The sequence below is a fragment of the Taeniopygia guttata genome, chromosome 18 (genome assembly GCF_048771995.1).
Source record: "Taeniopygia guttata chromosome 18, bTaeGut7.mat, whole genome shotgun sequence".
Lineage (NCBI taxonomy): Eukaryota > Metazoa > Chordata > Aves > Passeriformes > Estrildidae > Taeniopygia > Taeniopygia guttata.
Genome location: NC_133043.1, coordinates 10,025,551 through 10,037,125, shown reverse-complemented (window position 1 = coordinate 10,037,125; position 11,575 = coordinate 10,025,551).

The following is an 11,575-nucleotide window of genomic DNA, read 5'->3' as shown; positions in this document are numbered from 1 at the left end:
TTTTCAAAGTGAAATAATTCCTGCAATAAAAAGATCAGACAGCTTTGATTATTTTTACTTTGTACTGCAGTTAACACGATGGGAATTGTTTGAGCTGGCATACCCAAAGATTTATTAATTGAATAGAGCAGACAGCCCTGACAGCGGTCAGGAAAGCTTTCCTGAAAATCTGCTGCTTGAATAATGAACAAAATCAGTAAGAGAAAAGCAATGCTTAAGAAAGATGTTTATTGACTTATTCCTGGTAGGCAGAGCTGATAAAAAGGACAGGACACAACCTGACATGACAAGAGCAGTGTTCAGATTGGACTGTCTGTCCCCAGGGCTGCTGCTCTGGATTTGATCTGGCATAGCTGATAGCAGAATCAGGGCTTGAAATGGACAATTTTCCAGCAATAAGGAAAAGATTACAAGACAAACTGCTCTATAAAGCACTAGGGGGGAAAAAAGGGAAGGGGGGGATAAAAATTGAAACAAGAGCAATAGAAGTTTTGCTGCATTACAAATATCAGGGAAGTAAATGTTTCCAATAAAAAAGCTGAAGCCAAGGAGTGTTATTTATCAGGGAACATCTGTTTGGCTGCCCACTATCTGTGCTAGGATGGCCTGACATGAATACTTATGGAGAGGAAACCTGGCTTGGTAGCAGAGAGATGTGCTCTGAGAAAGAGTGAATACATCCCTATCTGTACTGTTAGAAATCCTGGATTCCTACTGATAATTCTAATGCCAGGCTTCTTTCACCAATTCATCCCTGAACTTTATCCCAGAAATTATTTCTAATTTACCCTGTAAGATTTCAGTCTATTCTTGCTCTTAATTCCTCCTTTTATCTGTTTTTTTTTCCCCAGTTTCCCAGATATCTACATAATTCCATTTATAGCACATACTTATTCTGGAGACCAATGGGTCCTTCTGACAAGGATTTATCTAGATTCTACATCCAGATTGGTGTTTTGGCAGCCTGTGCCTTCATCCTACAGTATTTTCAAGTTTCCAGAGGATGAAGGAGAAGACATATAAATGATTAAGTTCTTCAGTCCATATTGAAACAGGATTGCTAGAAAATTTGTGTAAAATAAGGGCACGTTGTCAGAAACTGAGGGAAGAAATACAATGTTTATCCTTAATTTTGAAGTAAGATGGACCAATCTGTTCTCCACGTCAGATGGGAATTTTAAATAGAGGTTTATCACACCAGAGTCAGTCTAGGGGGAATACTGGGATATCCTACTGGGATATGGATTGAAGTTCACATTCCCACTGCTGGCAATCTGTCACTGATTGTCAAGTTTCACTACCTAGGACTTCAGCTTTATTATAGCCCTCAGCTTCTCTTAGACCTTAGTCAATTGAACCCAAAAATTAATCACAATTAATTATGTGACCCAAAGTCTTACTCGGCTTTAATCAAAGTGTGACCATCCCATTCAATGACTTCCTTTGTTCTAAATACCGATTTCAAAGGAGCATCATGTAAAACCATTAAGGAATTGGAGAGGAAAAAAATTATACCGGAATTGGGTGAATTCATCAAGCATGCAATTCTTAATTCAAAATTACTTCCATTTTTGCATTAACAAGCAGGTAAATGAAAAATCTCCTCCTCTGCCAGAACTGTTCAGGGGCTAGTAATTCAGAGTGATTTCCACTCATGGCAAAACAGAAGGAAAAAGGAACTGATATGGATTTTCTCAGGCCCAGTAAGAGTGGAGTTCACATTTTACTGGTAAAGGAATCAATCCTCTGTCTTCACTGACAGCTATTTTAACAAACCTGCATTCCTGTGGGCATATATTTATCTAAACCTTTTTGGAGTTAACCCATAAGTCCCAAATTATCTTGCACTGGTACACATTTACACAAAACTACACTGAAAATTCAACTGTAACAGCATCTCTGACTTGGACCTTGAATTCCAGGCACCCTGACTGGGGAGGCAGTGAGTGCCAGGTTTAAGGAAGAAGAGAATTATGCCCAGTGGATGCTTCATAATCAAATTTCCAAGGAAAAGGAGAAAAAAACCAAGTCTGCAAGGATACCTCTTCGTGGCAGATGGTAAGGACAGCACCATGAGAACACAGTATTGCCCAACTAGTCCATCACTTTTGGGCAAAGGGCAAAGACAGGTAGGAATCAAAAAAAAATTGGCTCAGGCAATTTTTCAGCTCAGACTGGCTCAGACTGCCTTTCCTACCATGCTCTGAAAGCTGCTGGCATGTGAATGGCTGAGATCAGTACCTGACATGCAAAGGAATTAAGAGTTTGGCCCAACGTTAAAATTAGGCAAGGTTAATAAAACTCAGTTATGGCTTGGCCATCCATTCAGGGAGCTGTGACAATGCACAGGATGATTCAGAGCTCAGTGCTGCAGGGCTCTCCCTGTTGAGGTACAGGGAGCCACTGGGAGGTGAAAACATTTGGCACCTCAAACATCTGCAGTCTGTCAGCACTGAGCCTTGCAGGCATCCTGCTCAGGGGCTAGGAGGGCCCTCCTGGTTGCAGTGATGCCTTAAGATTTTAGCCTTTATAATTTTCAAATCCTGTGCTGCATTAGTGCCTAACTAAACTCCATATAAAGTGTTAACTACTGTCTTCACATTTTAGTCAGACAATTCCCTTGGGCCTGGAACTCAAGGACACCCTACAGCCTCAGGCCCTGGAAAGTATAAACAATAGTGAATTGAGAGCAAACTGGGGGAATATGACTTTATCACCTGAAGCTGTAATTGGAGAATTATCCCTGATATGTAAATGGACCACACTTATTTCTGTCTGAAAGACTCCTGACCACTGTCCATCCTGGGTGTAGCCTCTGGGAGGCTTTTGACCGCCCAAGGTGTATCTGTTGAAGGCCTTTAAGAAATACCCACTCTTATTCTCTCGACCTTGTCTAGCCTTTGTTCTAGGTAGACACTCCAAAGCATCAGCAGGTGTAACAGATTTCTCCTGGATGAGGTTGAAATCATATTGAATCTCTTTCCCTCTCTCTGCCAAGGTCACATCCCTACCTCAGAAAGAAGAACACAAGCAGTGAAATCTACTGTCTGTTTTAACCATGGTCTAGTACAGGAACTCTTCTCACTTTAGCTACTGTGCTGTGTTTGGAACAATCCCAGGTGAGTATTCAATTCCAGCTGCTGGAGGAGTAGCCATCACTTCAACAAGGTTGCATTCTACTCTCCTTTGCCCTCTCTCAAGTGAAGTGAGCTTCCCAATAATTTAAATTATAATTAAAACCAGGTAGAGCAAGCAGGTTATTTCCCAAGCAATTCAGCTTAATTGTCAAATTAAGTAGCCTCCTCTTTGTGGTGCATTTTTATCAGGTTGTTAATGATTCATTTGAAGACAACAGGATGAAATGGCTTCACTTCACTGCTTGATTCCTGGGGCTCTTACCCTCAGCACCAGAATCAGCAGGTGACATTTCAATATCTTCCATATTATTCGGAGGTCATCTCTGTGCACTCAGATACCAAAAGATATTTCTAAATTCCCTATATATTTTTGTCATTCTTTTTCTTCCACCACTTTCTGCTCGTTCCTTCCAGAAGTATATGGAATTCTCAGAGTGTTTGTGGTTCAGCATATCTTGAGCCTGATCCATGCTGACAATAACTCAACATTAAAAGACATTTGTTTCTCCTGATTTTTTCTTCTACCCCCCCCCCCCCCACATTGAAAAATCTAAGTAAATATGGGGGGAAATTAAAAGAAAATCCTTATGGCTTTCAATGCCTCTGAATTTTTGTGAAGCTTACACTAGAGCAGTGGCTCACCTGACAAAATTAGATCAAATTCATCCATTTCCTTGATGAACAGCCAATAACTGGGAAGTCAAAGCCAGAGACTGTGCCAGCACTAAATCAGGACTGAAGGACACTGCAGGACTTGGGTCACACCATAAATCAGGAAAAAATCATTCTTTGCTCCACTTAGATTTGTGTTTACATAGGAACCCAGTTTTACAAAGGAGATGACCTTGTCTTCTATCAAGACAGAATGTCTGCCCTAGATCTAGAAGTTCAAAGCAGGGATTGATCTTCTGGATTTTTGGGTATTATGTCAATCCAGCTAGAAGAAGGGTAAAAAGTTATTTCTTCTATTCCTTCTTAAAGCAAACACTCTTAAATCATAAAAAAAAAAAAAAAAAAAAATCCTAACAATGAATAGCCAGTCAATTTTCAGTCTTATAACTGAACTGGTGAAAAAGACAAAGGAAGCTCTGCTTAGGGATCAATCAATAGGGTGAGCACAGCAGAGGAAGGGAGTGGAGCTCTGCTCTATTTTGGGTTAGAGGGCTTGTTATTTGGAGTTCTCTTTCTGATAAAGAGATCTCCTTCTTACTTAGCAAGCTCAAATCCAAAGCCTGTTTTATTTCTGATCCCTCAAAAACCAGATGATCTAAAGTTTCCAAAACTTTTCATCATTTATAAATGTTTTATTCAAGGCACATTGACCCAGTCTTCAAAACTCCTGGAATAACCAGTACAAAAATGATGTGGGTTTACAAATTTACAAGTACAGGACCTCACAACTATTTTCTTGAATTCCTGAAAGCTCCAAGCCAGACAACTCCCCATGTGATACAGATAGAATATGTGGTAGAAGGACTTCAGAGTAGTGAACATCCTTCCACTTGCCAGATGAAAGGCACTTCTACTAAGAGGATTTGCTAGATAAATTAATTCTGAATGATCACCTCTGGGCTGCTGGGCTGTCTGGGCTTAAGGAAAGATTTTTTTTAATGTTTTGTCATTTTAGTAAGAATTATTTAGTCAGTAGCTATTTCCAGCTATGTTGAGACCCACTCAAACTTTCTAAAAATTCACCTGGCTTTTTCATTTTATATAATGTTAGTCTAAAAAACTCTAAAATCCCTAGCATACAGAGTGCATCTGCAGGTGTTTTGTGGTAAATAATGCTGCACCACCTCACTAACCCCTTTATGTAAAGGAAATAATCACATTTTCTGAATTCAGGAAAGTGCTGCTCTACCTCCTTTTTCCCTGTTGTCATTTAGAAACACCAAGAGGGCTGAGTGACAAATGTTACAAGTCTCTGGCCCATCAGACCTTGACAGCAGTTTCCTGATATTTTTATCTTTAACCTCACCTTCTGGCAAAAGGTGAATACATTTGGACATTTATTCCACTACTCTGATCCTACTGCACCAACTGCCAAGCCTGCCTTGCAATTTTTTTTTCTCTTATGCACACCTACATACATCAACATAAAGAATCAACTCACTGGGTATTTTTAGAAATATTTTCCACTCCCCTTCAAAATTTCCTAAGATACCATAACTTCTGCTCAACCAAACAAGCATCTAACCAGATAGGCTGAGATCTCCATGAATGTGTATCAGTATGCAACTCTTCAGGTACATCTGAGATATTTTCATGTCAAGAATCTCCTGACCTATATCTTCTCCTTAAAATTCTGAGTCCCAGTCTAATCCCCCAATTGACAAATCTTCAAGTAAGACTGGGAAACAGATGCACTCAGCAAACTGGGGAGAAGAAAAAGTGTTACAGAATTTCTGAGAGAGAGAGGGCATGATTTATGTTTGGAATGAGATTTGAGCTACTCCAGTCTGGGCCTCAGATTTGGGCCTTGTGAGGCCTTCCAGCCTCTGACGCAGTCAGAAATTAAGAGTTTGTGGCGCAGTCAGAAATTGTATTAAGGTGTGATGGGAAGCACTGGGCTGTCTGGGTGTGAAGTAGTATAGATTAGAGTGTAAGGTTTAGGCCACCTTAAGACAAAGATAAACAATGTTCACTTGCCAATGAGAGTGCCTTTGTAAACTGTAAACTATGTGGAAGTGTATAAAACCTGCCATCTTCTCTGAAATGAGGGAGAGAACGTTGCATTAATCATATTGGTTGGATGTGTGTTCTGTCCTGTTCATCTTTCCCGTTTTATGAGGTCACAGACTTTAAAAAAGAATGATCCTTCTGAGATTTTTTCCCCTGCAGAAATGGTTATCAGCAAACAAATTACAGCAAACAGTGCTTTCCTGCTCATGGCGTCCGTCCCAGTCAAAAACAATGTAGAGGTTCCTCAATAAATCCATGACACAAATATGGTAACAGCAGATGGAATTTCGAGGAAGCCAGAACTGCTTCAGACACAGAGTTTGCATTTGTCAAGTCACAGGGACATTCTAAGCCTCGTGAAAGTCTAGGATCTGCACCTTAAGTACATCAGAGATGTGGCAATAGATTTGTGCTCAGTGCAAAGTCCTAAACCAGAGCATAACACGGGCAGAATCGAATAGTCCTTGACAGCAGTGTCATGTAAAACACACTTCTGAAGGCAAACAAGCTCAGCTATAAGGAAATCATCACCCAGACAATCTTAAGTATACCAGTCACCAAAACTGAAGTATTGAAATTAGACCTTTGGCCAAGAAATGGAATTCAGACACACAGCTGGAAAAGCACAAGAGAAAAGGGGCAAAGAGGTGAGCTTGGATTAGATGACAATATCAAGGATAGTGTTCAGAAAGGAAATTTTAATCTGAATAAGGAAAAGCAATCTGTGTTTATGGCACATCTACACAACCTACAGAATGCTGTGCTAATGCTTATTTTAAAAGTATACATAAAGACACTGTTGTCTGATAAGTAGATGGAGAAAACAGCCATAATATTCCAGCTTCTAATACAGTTATTCTGGGAGAAATCCTTCAACATGCAATTAACTCTGCTTACAATATACCAGAGACAAACAAAGGTAAACTGAAAAAATTTTAGCACAAAGCCATCAGGCTGGGCTGCTTCACATCTGGAACAGAGACTTGCACGACAATACTTTGGAAAGAATCAGGGTTTTCTAACACCACTTAACACCACCAGAAATATAAAATACAACCTGTTTTTTGTGGATTATTCATTCCACCCAAAACATTCTTTGCACTGAACAATCTGAAATTATGTCATTCACTCTGTCTGTTCTTGAGTTCCTCTTTCCAATCCAGCATTTTATCTTTTGAGTTCTCTGGAGCAGAACATTTTACACATCTATATTTGTCACATGCCAAGCTCAAGAGGCCACCTGTTTGGTGTATGGCATCCTCAAAATTACTCAGGAAGAATGTGGCGTGTGAGCCACCACACATGTACCATATGGCATTCCCTAAGTCATTGTGCAGAAATAGGAGAAATACTGTGTTTTGTAAGGTTATCTTTCTGTGAAATACTGTTTAAGGGTGTAAAATGTAATCAAAATTGCTTCTTTTCTTTTGGGGTGGTTTCTTTTATTGGTTTGTTTTATTGTCTTCCTGCTACTCGAGGCAGCTTCTTCTTAAAAACCTACAAAAATAATCTATTTCATTTCATCTACCAAGGTGCAAAACACTCTCAATGCACAAAGAAGGACTCAAAAAAAATTTTTGGCTTTAATCTGGGGAGTAGAATACTCATTCAAGTTTAAAATGTGATATTCTCCGGGGGAAGGACATAGCCCAGTCAGCATTCCACTCTTTTTCTCCATGTTTTAAGCTCAGCTTCCCAACACAAGTCTCCAGAATAGTGATTTACCATAGCTGCTCTCAGTAAATGCTCTTGCATTTACATGGGGATCCTGGAAAGCTGCACACCATTTAAATGTCTTAGAAATCTGACAGTCATTCCAACATGCTGGCCTGGAGATGCCCCTTGCCTCAAGGGCTGTGCGAGCTCTGTGATCTGACTTGTACAAGGCTGGTAGGAATTTAGTCATTTTGAGGCTAACAGCAAATAGCATCATCCTTCCATTTACTTCATTACCCTGGATAATCCCTTGCTTCTATGGCTAAATTCACCTTAAGGGGCATCCATGCTGTGCAGTCTCAATGGGATTCTGGTTTTTCCTCCTCTGCCTCTCCTGAGCCATCCTTTGGCTGCACTGTTACCCTGAGGACCAGCACTGCTGAGAAACTGATGGACCTTTTCTCTCCTTGTCAGCATACAACCCCTTCAAGCCTTTACTGCTGTTTTCTTTCTCCCTATGCCAAGTTTTAACCTGTTCTTGCCACTAATCCCCTGCACAGTTCTGCACTACCAATATTGCATTCAGCAGCAGCCAACTCTGTGTTTTCTGCTCATTTTCCTCCTCCTCTCTATCAGCATTTCTCACAAGGCATCCAGCATGTTTACACTCTTCCTTGGAATTCATGATGGCTTTTTGAGTAAAACTTGCCTCTGGTATATTTTGGCTGGTCAAAACCCAGCTGTGCTCCTCACAAGAGGAACTTTTCTCTCCCTACCATCTTGTCCTACCTTAAACCCTCTTCACATAGAGGAGCACAAAGCCCTGGCTAAGGCTTATCACAGCACAGGTGAAACACTAATAAAGTACAGAGCTATCACAGCTGGGGAGGAATCAATACCAGGTTATTTTATTCTGAACAGCAACTCCCAACTTGTAGTCTGGGAAACCATTTTGTTGCATGCCCATCATCTTTTCAATTCTATCAGCCAACACTGACTAATTTTGCACCACTGTTTATTTTGGGACAAACACATGATATTAACTAGCAATCTAGTTTCCAAGGAACCTTGGTGAAATTGAAACAAGAATTGCCTTCAAATTTAAGCTTGGAGTGTACAGCTGATCTGCTGCTTCCCATCATCTCAACAACCGATTTGTGGCAGCTGAAGGTTGATGCACCTTGGCCTCTCACATAAGTCAGACGATTTTGTAATATGGCTCAGCTGCAAATTGCTGTTCTAAGATGGAGTTTCTCACTGAGTAGATCTATCTCATGTTGCTTCATAAAGAGAAATTAGCACTATCACACAGGAGCCTCTTTTCCAAATTACCTAAGTACAGAATAAGCACAAAGTGCCAACTAAAGACCTTCATGAAAGTGGCAGAAGCACAAGAAAGAATCCTCAGAGTTCTGTTAAAGCACATTGAAGAGATCTGATTAAATTTTCCCCAGGAAAGGGACTCTGTGTAAAGCAGATGGCAGAACGTAAAACAAATTCTGTGATGCTTCTTTAGAAGGACCTAATTTATAGTAGCAGGATGATGGCAAAAATCTATCTCCAAACTGACAGGTACAATTAAAAACGAATTACTAAAAAATGAAACTAAAAAGAGCCAACTAACAAAAAACCTAGAAAGAGGTGCACCAGGAATTCTAGTAAAGTTAAACATGCATAAACAACCATTTGTTGAAGAATGGAGGATGTCAACTGTGATAATACATTACTGGCTTAGAATTGCTTTGAGAACCTGTTTTAATCCAGACTGGCAGCAACTATTGCTTTTAAGAGACACATTTCCTTTATAAACAAAGCCAGCTGGATTTTATTTTATTATTTTTATTGTTAGAGATCCACATGCAGACTCATTTTCCTCTCTGAAATCTTTTCAAGCTGTTGTGGGTTGTCTCAGGTGTGCAGCCTTAGTATAAATGGATAACTCTAAAAGGTGTCTTCAGGCATAGCCTTGAGCTATTGGGATAAAAACACCTTGCCTTGTGAGCAGCCCCTGGCACAAGGGTTAAAGTGTGCAGAGAGCCCTCTGAAACTCCTTCTTAGTCCCCCAGTTCCTAGTTTTACTTTAATTCCCTTTTTATTCTGAGACAATTTATCTGCACCTGTTTTGTGTTTTGTGAACCCTCTGCTAGTGAGCAGCTGAAAGAGTTGAAAGAGGAAAACCGTAGGGCCTCTGTTTCCTCCTACAAATCTTCACACAAGGCCCACAGAGAGGATTCCCCCTTGCCTGGATGTTGTTATTCCACTCCAGCACTCTTTGGTAAGGCACGAAGGCATCTCCTGTGCTGCTGGGGAGAGGCAGGGGACCCAGGGCCACAACATCTGCTGGTGTTTAGGAACAGGCAGCTCAGGCCTCCAAGCAGCTCTAGGAAACCACTTAAGAAAAATGCTATAAAACATGGCTCTGCTTTCCCCCACAAGACAGTGCCTGGTTCACTTGTTTGTTACCTGTTCAAACCTAAGGGATGGCAAATATTTTCCTCACCTAGAACACAGGCATATACAATGTAATGGGCTCTGCCTTTCTGTCTTGGTTTGAAAAGTAAAACCAGTGAGAGGCTTTAAGTTAGAAATACAATTTATTAGGAAAAGGGAGCAAAGAGCTAAATATATATAATAGCACAAAAGAAGAACCACTGACAGAGTTAGAGATTCGACCTGACACTTGCTGGTGGTAGCAGATAAGGTTCTGTCCAAGCAGTGCTCCTGCAGACTGATGGAGTTTCCCTCTGGAGGTCCAGTGCAGAGAAGGTCTCAGCTGTTCCTCTTGGAAAGGGGATCTCCTTGCTGTCTGCACAACCCTGCTGATATCCTTGATGGCATCTCACAACAGAACGCTGTGACCTTATCAGCCATGTGGCTAAAGAACAGCTCCTCCTGGAGGGACTTATCTCTGAGACCCGAGATAAGGAAAGAATGGGATTGCAGCTCGAGGTGGTAATGGAATACACCCCAATATTATAACTTAGGACATTTTCCCAAACTATTTTGCATATTATGTAGCAAAATAAAGCCCAAAATTTTGATTGGAATAGCAAGACTCATTTGGATTAGTCATTGACAAAACTAGCAGATATTGGTGCTTACAGAGGGCTGACCTCTGTCCTCAGAAGGAATTTTCAAAGCCCTACTGCCCATAATCATAAATTTCTGAAAGTGCTTCACCCACATCTTTCTGATTGTGGTGCAAAGCCCGGGCTACCCTTGGCCTCTCACCAACATCTTGTCCCCTTTTAGCCCTGGTCCCCACTCAGAGCTCCTTCTCTGTTGCCCTCCAGAGCTCCCCTTGGGCAGTTGCAGCAATTGTACCCTCTGCAATCAGGGCTTTCACTAAGAGTGCTTTTATTTCAAGGTTCCCTGCCTCTGGTCAGATTTCCCAGCCCATCACAAGCTGATCTCCACTTTGTGATGAACTATCCCCTGCCTCCGGAGCCTCCACCCTGCTCCATAGCAAAGGTGGTTCAGAGGCCACTGGGCACTGACCCTTGGGCACAGGGCACATTCACCCTGATGGATTTGATTCCATGGAGGACAAGGATAAGATGGATAAATTCTGCTGGGGTGCAATGAAGTTTCTGTTCAGGGCATTACTCATCACAAATATATTGTGTCACACACTGACATGATTCATCATTGTATCTTATAAGCACAATGGAGCACATAAAGAAGCAGTGGCATCTGCAGGACCATTTCCCCTAATTTCCTTTAAAACCTGCTGACCTCACTGGCTCCTCCATCTCTGGATCATCAGTGAGCATTTCTTTTCACATAGGGTGTTCTGATTGCACATTAGATGAAAACCCATTTAGCATTGCATTCTCAGGCAGGCCAAGACTTGCTTATTGCAGGATGTTGTTGTCATGGTACCTTCCTCCCTGTGCTGGTACTTTTTCATCTTTCACACAGCCTTCTACCATAAATTTAAAAGTTTCCCTACTGATCCTTTCCCTGTGTGTTTCCATGACAAAGGTTTATTTATCAACTCGAAGCAAGTTGAAGAAAGTGGAACAGGGACTAAAGAGAGAATATGGAGGTAAATTATTTGAATTCTCTCTGTGAAAATAATCCCCTCAACCCTTCTCCAT